This window comes from Mastomys coucha, unplaced genomic scaffold (assembly GCF_008632895.1).
Source record: "Mastomys coucha isolate ucsf_1 unplaced genomic scaffold, UCSF_Mcou_1 pScaffold23, whole genome shotgun sequence".
Classification (NCBI taxonomy): Eukaryota; Metazoa; Chordata; class Mammalia; order Rodentia; family Muridae; genus Mastomys; species Mastomys coucha.
The window spans coordinates 95,322,853-95,340,717 of record NW_022196906.1 but is presented as its reverse complement, the minus strand read 5'-3'; the positions used below and the strand labels follow the sequence as shown (position 1 = coordinate 95,340,717).

At 43.9% G+C, this 17,865-nt stretch overlaps 1 long non-coding RNA gene across 1 annotated transcript; it reads left to right on the top strand.

Annotated features, from left to right (window-relative positions):
- The first annotated feature begins 5,688 nt into the window (after window positions 1–5,688).
- LOC116073286 lies at window positions 5,689–16,664 on the top strand. The gene is made up of 2 exons (XR_004111755.1): window positions 5,689–5,820; window positions 16,494–16,664. It is a non-coding gene; the product is annotated as an uncharacterized LOC116073286 (long non-coding RNA).
- The last annotated feature ends 1,201 nt before the right edge of the window (window positions 16,665–17,865 follow it).

Below are 17,865 nucleotides of genomic sequence, written 5' to 3'. Positions count from 1 at the left end.
CCTTCTTTCTTAGCAATCCATCCCTCCAAGGCCACGTTTACCAAACTCTAAAACCAGATCACCAGTGTATTGGCAGACTTAACTCATTGTGGATTCAGATTTCTGGCTACACATACCCTGCCTAACTTCTGAACCTTTCTCTCTCTCTCTCTCTCTCTCTCTCTCTCTCTCTCTCTCTCTCTCTCTCTCTCTCTCCCTCTCTGCAAAAGCCTGTTAGCTGGTACTCCAGCTCCTATTTCTTCAGGAGAACCACCTAATTGGGTCCCTAGGTGACCTCTCTCTGCTCTCACAGCTTCTGCACAGTATGTTTTCTCTCCTCAAGTGTTAGCTGGGGCTCCAGGCTGGCCTTACCAGCTAATAGCAGCCATTAGAGAAGAAGTACCAGAGGCACCCATGTTTCCAGCGTCTGACTGGGTACAGAGCCCTTATTAAAATAAGGACAGTAAAGAATGATCAAAAAGGTAACATTGGGCTGGAAAAGCCTTTGTCTTAGTGTTGGTTGGTTGTTTTTTGTTGTTGTTGTTGTTTGTTTTGTTTGGGGTTTTGTGTTTTATGTATGTGTGTATGATTGGGGTTGGTTATTTCTTGTTTTGTTTTGTTTGTTTGCCAGCAATTTTAAAATTTTGATCGTGAGCATTTTTAATCAGGACTTGCCAACTTCTCATAGTAGATATTTGATGCAAATCACACATTTATATTACCAGGCTAGCCTTCTGTGTAAACAGCAATGCCTTGTTTTCAGAGTAAGAAAGAGGTAGCTTTGAATTCTTTACTCTCTTCCCACCTGTGCACTCTTGGCCAAGTTATATGGCCCCTGTGTGCCCGCTTCGATCTCAGTTTCTTTCTTCTTGTAAGAGGGATAACAAAGCATGCACAACCTTTTGTCACGAAGACATCAGCAAGCTGTAGTTAGCAGAATACTTTCACATAGTAGAAGTTATGCTCAATAGCTTTGTTCTGGGCCCTCATTCTGGATTCTCTAGCCACATTCTCAAATCCATCAATGGAGTTGTGATTGCTCAGTCTGGAGGCTTTATCTCTTGGTTGTGAATGGGGCTTCTCTCTGCTTTCGTTGGGATGAAACAATTAAGGACTTTGGGGAGAGACTGTAACCCGAGTCAAGAGGATGCAATAAATGACTTCTTGTATTATGTAGAAATCATGGGCACTCCTATATACTAATTGGCTGTCTTTTCCACTTTTTCTTATACCGTTTAAATAGTTCCATAACACAATTTTATTTTGGAGATCCCTAATTATATTACTCAAGGCACGTACTGTCAATGAGCTTGCCTGTGGGGGAAAGCAAGAAGAGTTATTATGTATTCCTATATTCCAAGAGTATTCTGTGGGTCTGATGGTCCCAGCCCTGCAGGGCATGCCCAGGTATAAGATGCAGTCCATGCCCTTGAGGAACCTAAAGACTCACAGTCGAGACATAATAAATATGTGGGAAACAATTAAACCACACGAATATAAAGCAGATGATGAGCATTTAAGGGAATGGATGCTGTGGGACAGCTCTGTAATAAAAATCTACCTGTAATTATTTCTAAATGTTTTATTATAAATAAAACAGATAATAAAATGTATCCCTGTCCTAGGAAATAATGTGAGCAGAGCCTCAGTGACTTGGCCAAGTGGGCAAGAGGCTGATCTAGCTGGAGCAAAAACCCCATATAGAGGAGGAGTTCCATTTCTATAGACACAATCAAGCACTAAATGATGGCTATAAAGCCACAAGGATTTTTTTTCTGCCCTTGGCTCTTTATCTACTTGGGCCAATCTGTCTTATACTAGTCTAACAAAGCACTTCAAGAATGTGTGAAAAACCTTGCTCTTCCACTTGAAAGCTTCCAATGTCTCCCCTACTGCCAGTTGGATCCCATTGTTCAGAGAACCCAGACTTTCCTGTAGTACCTTCCTGGATCAGATAGAGCCCAGAGAGTGGGACTGACGGTTGAGTAAAGGCAACACAGAAAACTTGGTCTGGATCTCAGATCAGCCACCAGCCAATTATATTGACTCCTAAAGAGCATAGCTCAGTTGTCTTCTGCCTTCAGTCTGTATCTCTAAGAATGTGGCAGTGTGTGTACACGTGTGTGTGTGTGTGTGTGCGTGTGTATGTCTGCGTGTGTGTGTGCATGTGTGTGTGTGGGGGGAGGTGTTACAATATTCCAATTCATATAAAGGACTTAACATACTCCCAGCACCTAGGAAAATCTCAACTAATGTTATCTACTTATAGAAGAAGAAAGATGTTGACTAATGGTTCAAGAAATGAACCTGAAGAATAGTGTTTACTGTTATGCCAGCCCTTACCACACAGTTAATACAGAGGATATATTTAGCCCATGTGTGAATGGGAAGTAGAGAGGGGTCTGTTAGTGATTTCTTACCATATCATGTTCAAACCTCATGCTAACAAGGAATCAAGAGAGAGAGACCTAACCAGATAGGAGGAATAGCAAATGAACACAGCCTGGAACTTACTATGCTGGTATCCAGCCCTCTGGAAAGAAAAACCTCAGTAGCATTTCCTAGATTCTGTGGCATACAGACTCACCAAAGCCAGTGGAAAAATTCCCTGAGATATCCTGAACTCAGAATTGAAATTCTAACCCTGGATGCCATGAGCTGGTAGGATTTTCCAAGTTCCCCACAGGAAATAGAATGTCCTAAATCAGAGGTTAAAATAAAAGATTTCAGGAGGAGAGGTACATAGTTCCTGGCCCTAAAGAACCCTCTGGGACTAGGTGACTTAATTCAACCTGCAAGGCATGTGGAGAGAGACCTGGCTTAAGAACATGAGTGCTGTAGGAGGCAGATGACTAGAGACTAAGGTTTTGCCCTGCCTGCATAATGGTTCATACTGGTTGCATGATCTTTACTATGTCTACAAGCTTCTTTAATCCTCATGTCCTTATCTCCAAAATGGCAGTGAGCACAGCTAATGATGCACACTTATAAGTTTACTCAGAGTCACATGAGATGTATTTAGAGTCAGTGAGTGGCAGACACAGTGGCACTGGCAATCCCAGCACTGAGGGGATGGAGAGAAGGGACTCATATGTACAAGGACAGCCTGGGCTCCATAGTGAGACAACCATGCCTTGTCTCCAAAAGCCAAGGAAGGGAAGGAAGAAAAGAAGAAAAGATAAGAAATGGGAAAGGGAAGATGGAAAGACAAGGGGAGGGGGAGGAAGGGAAGAAGAAAAAATAGAAGGGAAGGGGAGGAGAGGGGATGGGAGGTTTAAGGAGGATACATTAAAGCAAAGTAAGGCACTAGGGAAAAAAATCAGCCAAGAGGCCCTGAGAAAAATGTCTCTGGGTGGCAAATACTTCTACTTAAGAACTTAAAAAGATAGCTGTCTGTGGTTTGGCGGGCTAGCAATTTAGACTGAGCAGAGACGAAATGGCTCCTCTGTTCATCAAAGCCTCTGAAGGCTTAGTCTCCTGTTTGTGGTCAGGACTGTTCAGGGAAGCAGGCTGTTGTCTCTGGTCAACCTGCAGGCTAGCCTAGGCACCCAAATGCAGGTTGCAGAGATATGAGGACCAGCATGTATGCACGCACAAGCATTTGTTAATTTCATGAGGTCTGTGAAGCCTCACATTTTCTGGTCCTGTTGGCCAAACCCCAGTATAAGGGACCCAGCAAAATTTCAATGGTCATTACTAATGTAATCTGTTTGTTCCTGAAAACAAACTCACCACAGTGTAAGAACAAGTAATTGGTGAAAGAAAAAAAAAATCTATGTAGGAAAAAGAAAAGAAGAAATCCCATGGAAAGTTGTCCAACTTTCATAGTAATGTCGAAGACAGAAATTAGCATGAGATGTCACTGCATACTGTGTTGGTCTTTTAGGAGTCTGATAAACTGAAGGAACCAAATGGAAGGGAGGAAACAAGGGAGCTGTTGTGACGTGGACAGATGATGACAAACTCACAGCCTTTGGTAATCAAAATTCAATTAGGTTGCCATGTTGAATCAACATGAGAATCATAACTCTAAGTCACAGAGAAGTGAGTCTCCGTACACTGTGTGGGGCACTTTTTAAGAATATACATAGACACAACAAAACTATGCAACACAGAGGGAAATCGAATAGTATTTACCTCTCAGGAGGAGTTATGATGAGCAAAGAGTTAGAAATAAAAGGAGGCTTATAGTTTTGTAAATATTTAATTTCTCAAAAAGGATGAGATGAGTATAGCAAAAATAGCATGTCCTTAAATTCAAGAGGTGGGTTCAAGGTCCTTTTAATCCTCAGAATATGGAAGCGGTTCTGTGTCTCGGCCCACATGGGGCTGTGATAACAATACAGAAACTGTGATTATCATGGAGTGTGCTCTTCATGGCTCTTGAGGCTGGGACATCCAATAATAGGTGCCAACTTCTGGCAAGGGTCTCCTGGCTGCACTATTCTCAGGCCAAAGCAAGAGGAAGGCTGACAGAGGACTAAACTCCCTTGTACAGTCACACCCCTCCTGCTACAAAACTTCACCCTCCATGTGACCTTAAGCCCTTTCTGAGGGCACAGCCCTCATGACCTTCGAGGCTACTGCATTGGGAATTAAAAGTTCATAACATCAAGCAACAGTGATGTGTTTGAAATATTTTGTAGCTGAAATGACATTTAAAGTAATAGTGGGAATGCCTTACTGTAAGCAAAGGTGAGAAACAGGAAAGGTCCCATTATTGGAAATTCAGACTGGGGGGGGGGGGGTACATAATCCCTTCTACTGTATCAGATCCTGTTGGGGCACGCTTTAGAGAGAGGAAACAGGTTCAGCTGACCACTCCACTGAACCTGTGCGGTCACACTCCAGAGGTCGAGGAGTTGAAAGACCATACTCTTCTCTCTAAGTCAACAAAGACAACTTGTAAGCATGCAGGACACAGATGGAAGGGTGGGGCGTTTATACCGAGAGAGATGACGAAAAGGCACAAGCTAAGCTGAGTAGATGCCAGTGACTTGAATGTGAAATGTCCCCCAGAGGCTCCTGTTTGAAGATGAGGTCCCCAGCTGATGGTACTGGTTTAGAAGGTTGTTATAACCTTTAGAAAGTGAGGCCTCCGTAGAGGAAGTGGGTTACGGGAGGAAGGCCTTCAAGTTCCATAGCAGGAACACAGTGTCTTATCTACTCTCTCTGCTTCCGGTTCCACCGGGGAGCGGGGCTGGGAGGTGAGGAGCTTGCACTTCATCCTCCTGTGACCACGGAACTTCCTGCCGCCAGTACTTCCTATTCATAATGTAGTCCCTCAAACTGTGAGCCAAAACAAGCCCTTCTTCCTTTCCTGTAAGCTTCCTTTTGTCAGACATTCTGCCTCAGCAATGAAAAGAGTAGCTGGTACAATGGGGAGGGGTGATGGGGCCGCCTTCCCTCTCTCCCAACACTGGCCTTGAATCGACAGGGAACCTAGAAGTTTTGGCTGTGACCTCCCTGACTCCCACTTGCCCTGACATGCTCTGAACACACAAGGACAGTGCCACATGCATGTCCACGGCTTGGCCAAGCCTTCTCCAAATCCTAGCTTTAGTGTCACCTCTGTGCAATGGGAGACGGAGCGCCCGAGGCCCCATCTGCCAGTACCACAGTGGACTTGATCCCCTCGCGGCTCAACTGCAGAAACAGCTATTTTTGCCGAGGTTGTCTTTTTATTTCATTTCAGCCTCCTATCTCCTCGTCTGTAATTATTGCCAAGAAATGTTCACAGCAAACATGCTAGGTTTCTGACAGTCTGTCATGAGGGAGAGAGACAAGTGCTTCCTGCGTACCTCTCAGAGACCGAAGTCTGAGTGAACGAGGCTCCTGGAGGTGAGTTCTGGCCACTGGCTGAGCACAGAGATGCAATGGTCTGCTTCCCCTGAGAGCTACCCAGAGACCAGTGATCGTATCTGAGAGCAAGGGGCTGGCCAACCCCTACAGTGCTGTAACATGTCTTCAATGAGTTTTTATGAGTCCTGAATGATTTCTGTAAAATAGTTACTGATTATGAAAATGTTTAAGATGACAACGTGGCCCAGTAGTCTCATCGTTCAGAGAATATCACGATCAACACGTTGATGTGCATCCGTTCAGCTGTTTTCCAAAACATGCACAAAACTTTTAGGTGTGAAGAGGGAATTTGCCACACTATGCTATAAATAGAATGGCTTGTACCACACACACACACACACACACACACACACACACACACACACACAAATGAACACTGGGGCACACACACAAAGTTATATCTGTGAGGCTTCCTTATGCTTGGATATACATGACTGATCATCTCCTCCCTTTATAAAAATCAGTTGTATATTCCTTCACGAATTCTTTTTTAACAGAGTATCGGGCACTATTTTAAACACCAGGGAACACAATGTTAAAGAAGACAAAGCCTTTCCCCTCCTGAGACTTCATATTCTAGCGGAGAGAAGGAAACATACAAACAGATATGTATCAAATGAGGTCTAAAAGATACATGCTGTGACAGAAAGCAAGCCAGGTTTGAAGAGAGATGGTGACAGGATCCTGTTTTAGGTTGTGTAGCTGTGGAAGGCTTCTCCCAGTGAGAAGCGGTTCTGTGTCAGTGATCTATTGCTGTGTAACGAAATTCCCTTACTGGATTTTAAAAGCAGTAGTTTGCTACCTTACAGCTTTTGTAGGCCAGGAACCCAGAAGTGACTTAACTGGGTCTTCTAGGACAAGCTTGCAGGAGACAGCCAAGTGGCCAGCAGCACCTGATATAGTGCTTTGCACACACATACACACACACACACACACACACACACACACACATACATACACACACACATACACCACACAGACACACAACACACAGACACATACAGACATATACACACATATACCACACAGACACACAGACACACACACCACACACACACAGACAGACACACACAGAGACACACAAACACACAGACACACACACATACAGACACACACACAGAGAGACACACACACCACACACGCACATACAGACACACACATACAGACACACACACAGAGACACACAGAGACACACATAAACACACAGAGAGAGATACACATACACCACACCATACACACAGACACACATTTTTGATAAGTATTTTTAAATTATTTGTGTATATATCACACGTAGAAATTCCCACCTGAATGAATGAATTGAATGTGTGGTCTTAATAAGGAGAGGCTTAACTGGCAACTGTTCTCTTGTGTACAGTTGGGAATCCTTGAAGGATTTTGCAAAGATTAAATAGCATACAGTGATGTTTTAAGAAAGAATTTAAGGAATAAGTACATTTGCAAATAAGATTTTGCTCTTAAAACCTGAGATTCTCCCTAGTCCACAGACAGGCAAGTGGCCAAGACATACTTAGAAACATATTTTACAGTGTCTGTTCTCAAGCCCTTCTTCAGACTACATAGAGTCCCCTTTTGCAGCCCCTCCCCACCCCCAGTGGCCCATCATGGGATAATCCTCCGCAGAGATGAACATGTGACCCCGCTCACTGTTTCTTCCTCAGGCACTCTCTCAGGCATGCACAGTGGCTCAAAACAGAAACAGACAACCACAGCCTATAAGCCACATATAGATAGCTCTCAGATATATTTTGCTTCCTGGGTATAGTATTTTCTAAAGGCGAATTAGAACCACAGAAATCTTGTGAAATGTGAGGTCTGGCCATGGGGCCAGCACTCCTGTGGTGGCAGCCTTCTGCCTGGATCATTGGAGCAGCAGCTCCCTGTGGCTTTATTTCCAGACCCCCATGGTCTTTGCCTGCTTGTTTCATTGTTTATGTTGACTGGGCATTGAGCCACATACATTTCCAATCCTGGTGTTAAGAGCATCATCTCACATGTACATTGGCCTAGCCCTATACCAGGGGATGCTTCTGCCCTAAACAAACTCTCCAAGCAAAGAACAACTGTTCTGTATTAATTGGAGAAACAGGTTAAGGAGGAGTGGTTTATTTAGGCTCAAATTCTGAAGGAACAGTCAAAGGTGGTGGAAAAGCTATGGCATCATGAATGTGAAGTGGCTGTTCACATCGCATGTGTACCCGGGAAACAGAGAGCTGATGGGAAGTTGGAGCAGGCTGCAAAGTCTCAAGGCCCACCTCACATGATCCAGTTCCTTTAGTGAGGCTCTACCTCCATCCAGAAGGTACCAAATGCTCATCGCACACATTAGCCTGTAGGGAAGTGCCTCCCAATTTAACTACACTGTGATATATTTCTTAAGTAATGCTTTTACATTAGCTACATTTAGGCTCTGCACAGTTCTACTCTCAGATTCTGTGTATGTGTTTGGCCACCACTTTTTTTTTTCAAGGCACACCTCCATGAATACCCAATGAAAAATGTTTTGGGGTACAGAGATTGAAAAGGTCTAGACTCTCGAGTCTCAAAATTTGGAAGATGACCCTGAACTTGTGGATAGATCTCTTAGAAATAAGAAAAATATTGCCTTCTTTCAGTCGCTCATATCTAGAGAAATGACACAACCATCCTTTGGATGGGGTACTACAGAGGAAGCTGGGGAAGAGGAGACCCATAGTTCTCACTCAGAATCCTAGAAATAGATACCAGGATAGAGAATACAGGAAGAAAGTTTGTTTGGGCAAGCACTGAGGAATGTGAACGCCTCAGATGAAATCAGTTTTCAACCAAATATCAACAATACATAATTTGTCTCCTACTAAACTGTAAACTCTTTGAGGTAAAAATTTAGGTCTCACTGACTTTTGAATCACAAATAATCACAGACTGGTTAGTTGTATATGAAAGAAAGGTTGGACAAAGTGATGGTGTGCAGACAGGTAGGTGGATGGATAACTGGACAGATATGTGGATGGATGGATGATGGATGGATGGATGGATGGATGGATGGATGGATAGAAAGAAGAAAGGGTAGATAAATAGGTAGGTGGTAGACAGGTGCTTATGTATTTAGAGGCATAGATGAAGGAACAGAAGGTATTGAATAGATTCCAGATATTAAGGTGATGTGAGTATTGTCTTCAACCTCATTTTTGGCTCTGTATATACTAATTAATTTATAAACAGAGGCAGCCTTGTCTAGGAAGAACTGAAGTCATATTTTCTTAATTGATTACTGTGCACTGGGGGCAGTGAGGAGTCACTGAACCCCCTTTCAGGTTTGTCACCATGTTAGTGCATCCAAAGAAAATCATGTGTGAGTCCCAAATGAGCTCATGGAGATAGCACCCCCCCCACACATACACACACACAACCCCTGACACACACACACACACACACAAAACCCATGACACACACATATACACACACAACCCCTGACACACACACACACACAACCCCTGACACACACATATACACACACAACCCCTCACACACACACACACCCTGACAGCTGCTGGATTGCAAATGCTATCACATAGAAGACTTTTTGATCCTCAGATAGTTGCTAACAAAACAATATGTTGATCGGTTCCAAGAAACTAAATCAGAGGCAATCAAATTTGGCAGCTGCTTGGCTCATGAAAGGTGACACCCAATTAGAGAATATGATCAACCCCAAACAGTATGCATTTCCAACATCCCACAGAATTTACAGCCGCAATCAGGGACCTGACAGCCGTGGCCCCCACTCGAGACACAAACTCCTCCAGAAGCAGCAATAATAGCACCTCACTTTTGTGTAGGCTGCATTTCATGCACGTAGTCACGATGACTCCTTGAGATAGGATGCAAAATGGTTTTAGCCCCTCTGAGATCTCAGAGAGAGTAAAGACTACTCTGGGACACCCTGTCAATAAGTCTGAGAAGAAGCAGGTTTCACAAAGAAATCCAATGTTTGACTTCTCATCTACGATCCTCTGGCTATTATGTGACCTCATTTATCCTTTAGCCTCTTGGTCTACAAAGAAAAATTATCTGACTCAGAGCCAAGTTATTAATAATCTGCACATGTGACATCATAGCCAGTTTTAGCCTCTTAGTGCACTCTCTGGTTGGAGCATTAGTATTAATGCCTAATCTAAGTTATTTCTACAGATTTTCATCTTAGTCTCATTTGTCCCATTGTATTTGCTATATTTTACAAAGAGGGCTAGGTTTGATTTTTGAAAGAACAACCTGGTGCCATAAAAACTCCTTGGGCTGACTGTGTAATAAAGAGACTATGAATCCTTAGATTAGGAAGTGTATTCCTTTGTATCAATACAGACGCACTGAGAACAAGTCACATTAGACATGCTTATTGGTGTTACAACCTTGATAAAGACCTAAGGAGACACATCGATGCACTGTCAGCTCATTCAAGTAAGGACTTTGATGGAGTTTCCTATAATGTTCTAAGTAGATTACAGAGATACAGACCTCATGGTAATATCATTCAGTGGATTTATAACTGGTTGAGGAAATCTAGAGATGATGATTCATGGTTATATGATCTAGAGGATGCCCTGTACAGTGAAGAATTTGGCCTCAGTCTTATATTCCGTGTGTGTGTTGTGTGTATAATCATGTTCCTACATGTATGTTATGTGTGTGTTTGTGTATATGTTCATGTGTGTGCATGTGTTTATGGATTCATATGCACACATGTGCACATGCATGTATAGTCCATAGATCAAGATCAAGTGTCTTCTTCCATTCTTCTCCACCTTACTTTTTGAGACAGGGTCTCTCTTTGAACCTGGAGTGCTCCACGTGGCTAACCTGGCTGGCCAGTAGATTCTCCTTTTTTAGCTTCCCCTTGCTTCCATTCTCAGATTCTTAGGTGGGTCCTTGGAATAAAAACCCAGGTCATCAGCAGTGTGCAGCAAACACTATTGACTAAACAGTCTCTCTAGCACTTACAAAGTATTCCATGCTCTGTGCATGAAGCTCACCTCAAAGCTAAGAGGAAAAACTAAGGAGTCAAGTGGAAGACTCATTTCCCACAAGCAGGATGAGTATTGGCTCATCCTGACCAGATAACGCAGTCTCATCAGAGGGGTCAAGTGCACAGGTAGACACAGAGCACAAACAAGCAAAGCATGCCTTGGTAGGAATTCAGTAGCAAAAGACCCCAGGCTCTGTCTAGATGGTAGCTCAGCTTCACATCATAGTGAGGAAGAATGACCAAAGGTTACTTTAGTTATTTTCCAGTGGAAACCAATTTTTTTTTCTTTTTGTGCATGTGGGGCTAAAGGAAGTACTTGGCCAGTTGCAAAGGGGCATAGGCAGAGGAAGAAAATGAAGATGGAGCTGAAACCATTTGTGTTAATTATATTACAAATGATGGCACAGGGGGTACTTGGTGGATGTTGTCTCTATATATCTGACCAAACCAAAAGAGGGAATCATATTTCGTCATATGATAATCTGACAAAATGTTAACATTGACTCATTGTGTTCATTCTTATTTAACAGTTCCATTCCTTGAGGGCTCCTCTTGATTGGGATTATCTAGGAAGGAAACGGAGAATTCCCCACCCTCCTGGAGAGATCCTATATTCATTCATCTACTGACTGGTTTAGTGAATTTACTGAGGGTCAAGGCATGTTCAGCTCTGAGATGAGCTCTAAGACTTGAGTGGCAAGCCAAGCACATATAGTCTCTGTTCTTCTACGTAAGTAAGCAGAGTGATCACAGTAGGAAAAAAGTGAGGGTAGGAAACAGAGGTTTATGGCAGAAGATAAGATGGAGGGAGGGTTATGATTAAATAACATTCAGAAAAGAAGGAAAGAGTAAACCAAAACTTACAAACTTACAAGTCAGCCACGGTATCTCCTAGCTACCTGTCACATTTCCACTTCTTTGTTTCATTTAAGGACACAATGTACCCAGCAACAATTTTGTTTTGGGGGGTCACACCCTAGTGTGTCTTCCTAAAACACACCTAGTCCAGGCTTCTTGGGCTCAAGGGACGGTCAGTGTGACAGTGTTGTGTGAAGTGGAGATTTCTGGTTGTGTCATGTGATGTTTGGCTGAAGAAGACTCATGTGACGTTCTGATGAAGCAGACCTGTGAGCTGACACATGATGTTTGGAGAGCGTGTAAGTAGGACCCAGCAGACAGTGATAGGTTGCTTGTATTTCTGGCTGTGCAAGGCTTCCTTGGTCCCGTGTCTTTGCAGATCTTCGCTTTGCAGAGGGAGGCACCACAGAGAACTTCTGGCATTTTGGCTAAGTCTGGCCACTTCCTCTGTCTTATGCTGATTCAGCGGAGGCCTGGTTGTTTCTGCTGAATCATGCCACTGCTGCTGACTCATGTTTGATGGCACTTTTGAGCTGGACTGCTGGTATCCTGACACCGAAGATTGGAATCATCCCAAAGAACTACTTCTGAATAGGTCCACCTTCCTTTGTCCTATTCACCGTCTTTTCTCCTCTACCTTTGAACAGTGAGCTAAAAGGAGGTTGAAGTATTGGAGGACCCATATTAAAGTAGATTTTGAATTATCTAAGCCTACAGTTCTGGCCAATGATATGTACATTGTGATTTAAGGGAAATCATTGCTTCCCTAATATAAGGGTCCCCTCTCCCCTTCCCATGTATGTGTGTGTATGTGTGTGTATGTGTGTGTGTGTGTGCAGATATGCTTGTGTATGTTTGTGTGTGTGCAGATGTGCTTGTGTGTGTATGATCAGTAGCTCACCTTAACTTTGGCTGTCTTCTATCACTTTTATTTATTTTTTTGCTCTAAGAGTCTCTCACTGAACCTGGAGCTTGCTGTCTCAGTTAGACAGGTTGACCAGAGAGCTTCCCAAATTGCCTGTTCTAGTTTTCTGCTGCTGTGATGAAACAATCTGACCAAATGCAACTTATAGAGGAAAGGGTTTATGTAGTTCACCCTTCTAGGCCACAGTCCCTTAGTGAGAGCAGTCAGGCCAGGAAGTCAAAACAGGAACCTAAAGGCAAGAACCATGGAGGATGACTTATTTGTGGGTATGCGTTTTTTTACCTTGCTGCTGGGATGCAGGACTCATGAGATGCCAGCATGGTGCCAGGTGAGAAACAGCGGGGGTTGAGCTGGGGGCTTTGATTCTCAAGTTCCTGTGCACCACTAGAAACCAATAAGAGTTGAGAAGTGGGGCCCCAACCTCCTGTGTACCTGGAGACCATGAGGTGTTGGGAACAAGGACCCTCAGGGCTGAGATGAGCCAGGGTGGGGGCAGGTATCTGGCTTAACTCCTAGTGAGTGCCAGGAGTGCGGAGGAACTGGAAGAAAGGCCCTCTATGGGAGACTTAGGCAGTGTTCTGTATGATGAAGGCCTCCCTGGTTCTTGATGAAGGAAACAGTCCTTGCTTGTCCAAACTCTTTTATGAAGATGCATAGGACTTACTCAGGATGAACCAGAGATTAAATACCTTTTGCAGGAAGGGATGCTCATTGGATTAACACTTGGGTCCCTGAGATAACACATTAGCATAGCGAACTCTAGGCTCTATGCTGCATGACTGCTTGTCATGGTCCTATTAGTGGAGTGTCGTGGTTACATGCTCCAGAACATAAATCGAACTCCTGCCATTCTCAACTATTGAGGTTTCTTGGAGTTCTGAATTTGACTTCTACCTTACCAGTTCTTCTGTCTTGAGGCATGGTCCACTGCCCTGTACTTGTTCACCAGTTTATGGTTAGCTAAGTTTATTATACAGCCCAGGACCTCCTGCCAGAGGAGTGGTACTGCCCACAGCAGATAAAATCCTGCCACATCAAGCAATAATCAAGACAATCCCTCACAGACATGCCCATGGTTCAGTCTGATCTAGACAATTTCTCAATCGAGGCTTACTTCAGATTTTTCTAGGCTTTATCAAGTTACTAATTAAAAGTATCTAGAATACTGCCTGTCTCCACTCCCTCACCCAGCCCTGACCCATGATGTCATGCCTGTCTTTTGTGAGAGCATTGGGGCTCTGAGCTGAGGCACTCGAAGTTTGTACACCAAGTACTTTACCTACTGAGCCATGTCCTCAGCACCAGGACTGTCTTCTAATGCCTTCTTTGAACTCTATTTTTCTTGCATAAAGGATAAGTAAGATAGCTGTAATCTTGGCAGCATTTTTGCAACCATGAAAGAAAACCAAAAGTAGTCTTCAGGACTTTATCCCTCTTGTTTCAAGGCAATGATGAAGTAGACCCTTTATAGATGTCTAACCAAACAACCAAAGTATAAGCTAGTATATATGGAAGTCACAATTGTAAGGATATTCTATTATTCATAGTCAAATAAAGTCCCTCATTGATTTCCCCAGCCAAGCAGAGCCCACAGGAAAAAGAAAACATTTGAGGCTGAAGACAAGACATGAAGGCTGCCACAGTTTGGTGTGTTTATGAATAGAATGGCAGCACAGAGGGAAGTGAGGACCAAAGGTTAGACACAGGAAGACAAGAGCAGCCAAAGCTTTACAGGTTGGGCCAAGACTGCGATGTTATTATAGAGGTGAGCAGACAACATTGGGTGGCCGCTGAATGTTCTGTAGCAATCATCTGTTTGCCAAGCTATTGAGGAAGAGCTTAGCAGTGGCAGGAGCAGAAGCAGGGAGACAAGCTGGAGCCACCACAGTCACACCGGAGAGAGAAAACATTGACTTGGACTGGGGTAAAGGCAGCTGTGGAGGGGAAATGGCACTGAAATGACAGTCAGGGAATAAGTAAGCAAACATAAAGGATAGCAGATGCTACATGAAGAATTCACACTAGCTCTTGTTAATCATGGGAATCAAGCTACTTATTGCCACAGGCCAGGTCAGTGCAATGGTATTAGCTGAAGCATCTCACATGTGTGGCTTCAATGTTTTACAGATATTGTCACATTAATCCCCATAATAGCACATAGGGGAGACACTGTTATTATCTTCATCTTACAAATGAGCAAACCAAGTCATAATCAGATTAGATAGCTTGCTCAAGGACAATGCTGTTAGGGAGCTAGTGGAACAAGTTGGAAGCCAGAGGCTGCCTGGTTCTCTGACTGAAGCCATTGGGGACACAGAGACCATTCTTGGACTATTTTCTACTCTATAGATGTTTATTATAACACATAAAAGTTCTCCCACACCATTGCCATACTTTGGCATATTTATTGAGCCTTTTGTGGGTGTCAATCTTCTCACATTTCATTTACTTACTCTACAAATAACCAAAGGACAGGGAGGTCGCATGACTCACACTGAGTGGCTAGCTCACCATTCTGCTTCACTGTCTCTTCCAGAGGAATCTGTTCATCAGGATAGACTGAAGGAACCTTGCCTACCCTACATAACCTGTCATTTCAATAGGGGAGGATCCTAAGAACTCCTGCTTCTTAGACTCACAACTATCTGCCAGCTTATATCTTGGGACGAAGTGGTGACAAGCCCATTGGGACTGGAAGATTATTTTGGCCAAATGTAAAGTCACTAGATAAAAAGCTCAATAAGCACCAAGCCATACAGCAAGATGGATTCAGTTCCTGAATCAGTCCTACCTCCCTCTAGATCTCCTCTTTTAGACTTCACATAGTGTACCCTCTTAGAGGCTGACCCTAATGGCCTTGGCTAAAGAAAGGCTCCCTCCCTTCTGTCATTCACAATTCTGTCATCTCACTCCCTCTGTCCTGCAGCTTAACACTTATCAGCCCCAAACAGTATTAATTATTTATCATTTATGTTCTTGTTGTCTGTCTTTGCCTCTGGGATGTAAGTTCTATGTCTCTAGTTCCTGATTGGCTGGCACACAGTAGGCATTCAATGAATATTTAATGAAGAATGATTAGACACTATTTAACTTGATTTCAGTTTTCATTGGCATCTGGGAAAACCCTTTCCTAGCCCTAAACACATACACGAGTCTCTCTTCAACTGAAGCATACCAGTTGGCAAAATCAGGACAAATATCTAACCTGAGAAGATGACAACGGAAAATAGCAATGAGATTAGTGCAGTGGGCCAATGCTGGTGACTTTAGAAGTAACCCCTCAAATTGTGGTTGTCCTTTTATACCTGTGGGAGAATCCATGGGAGAATGAATCCCAACATGACAGACTGCAGAAGCAACTGAGCTTAAGATAGACGTTCTTACTGTAGCAGAAGCTACGAGGAAAGGGACAGTTATGGGAAGGGCCCCAGGATAGAGAAATGAGGAGAACATCAAGTCCAGGGATGAACCAGGTAGCCTCAGATAGTGACAGCAGACACATAAAGAAGATATCAAGTCTTCATTACCCTGCACATCTTGTCAGCAGGAGTGTTGGAGACCTCCCCCCCCCCACTCCTAAGAGCCCTGTGTCCAGATGGACAGCACCAGGGGAAATGTCACATGTGGCTAGTTCTTTGGGGCACCTGTGACACACTGGGTAACAGTTCTCTTTCTTTTATAGAAATTAAAACAAATAAGCAAGAGAAGCAATCTGGAGGCTCCCGGATACAGATGAGGGAACCATCTACTGCTCAGTTCTGCCTTCCTAGAAAGAGCAGATGCCAAACATGATCTTCCCCTGTTCTGCTGGTACATTCTTTTTTTTTCTTTTTCTTTTTTTTGCAGGCTGGCTTTTCTCGGCTGTCTTTTGAATACCTCGAGCAGAACACCTCTGTCTTGTTAATGACTTCAAAGATACCAGGTCCACTGTGCAGCGAGTGATAAAAATGTACACAGCATGTGTTGGATAAATTAATAAACTCTCTGGAGCCTACCAGTCCTCAGGCCCAGCAGCACCATAATGAAATGTTATTCTGAAGTGGAGGAGGTGGGAAGGAGAAAGGGAGCAGTATTTAATATATGCAAATTAACTAGTATGCAAATTGCCACTAAGTTAAAAATAACGGACTGCGAGAGGAGCCCATTTTTTAAGCAGCCTGTTTATTCATTAGCCTAATTTCCATTATCAATCCTTCTGTTTTCTTCTTTATTAAGTACTCACATTTGGGGAAGTTTGCTTCCTACAAATTGTGTTTTGCTCCAAAAACCCATAACAATGCTTAAAACAATCACCATATATTAGCTTCTCTCTGTCTCCTTGATTTTGCCCTTAGCTAGCATCCTTTCTTTTCTTCCTGTTGCTTAGAACTCCCGGCATTCTCTACCTCGATTCTCTGGACCTTTTGTTTCATTGCTGAAGGCGGCTCCTACACAGCAAGGGGAGAAGTGAGGAGAAGCCGCTTGCCCTAAAAGCTCTTATTCCAAGGACCCCTTCTCCCAGCCGCTCACCTGGATAAGGTGGACTCTGCCACACAAAAAGCAGCCCAGTTTGTGTTGTAGACCACCGGCATCCCCTGGCTAAGTAACAGAACAGCCAGAAAACGCTCATCCCAATTCAGGTCTGTATATGGCCTCCTCAGCTTGAGACAGACCTTATACAATGTTAAGACAAATTGGCATCCAAAATCCAACTCTTTTGTCTCAAGGAGCCGAGCCGCCACCTCGCTAAGTGCAAGCTCTGGTGCCCCCTCGAGGCCAAGAACTGAACAGAACGTGGAGATGGTCCTGGCGGACGCTGGAAGAAGGAGGCAGGAGGGTTCACACAAAGCCTTTGGTTGAAGCTTTCAGAAAGCAGACTCCTTGAAAGAGGGGGCGCCTGTGAGCAGCTGGGGCGGGGGGGGGGCGGCTTACGGGTTTAGCCTTCGCTGAGGTTGCAAAGCTGCAAGGTTGGTTATTGTTTCAGCTGTTGTCATTCTGCACGTGGTTTTTAATCACATTGTTAGTTTAGGCAGTAAAAGAGGGGTTTTCAGGTTTTCCTCTGAACGCGCTGCTAGGCAGAATCTGCACAGGCTCTGTCCCCCTGGCATGTGCATCTTAGATGGTGAAAGGCACACACTGAGGCTCAAGATTCTCATGCCCTTCGAGTCCTGTGGCCAAGTTACCCTGGGAACCCAAGGCCGGCCACACCAGGAGCCCCACTACATACCAGAATATGCCA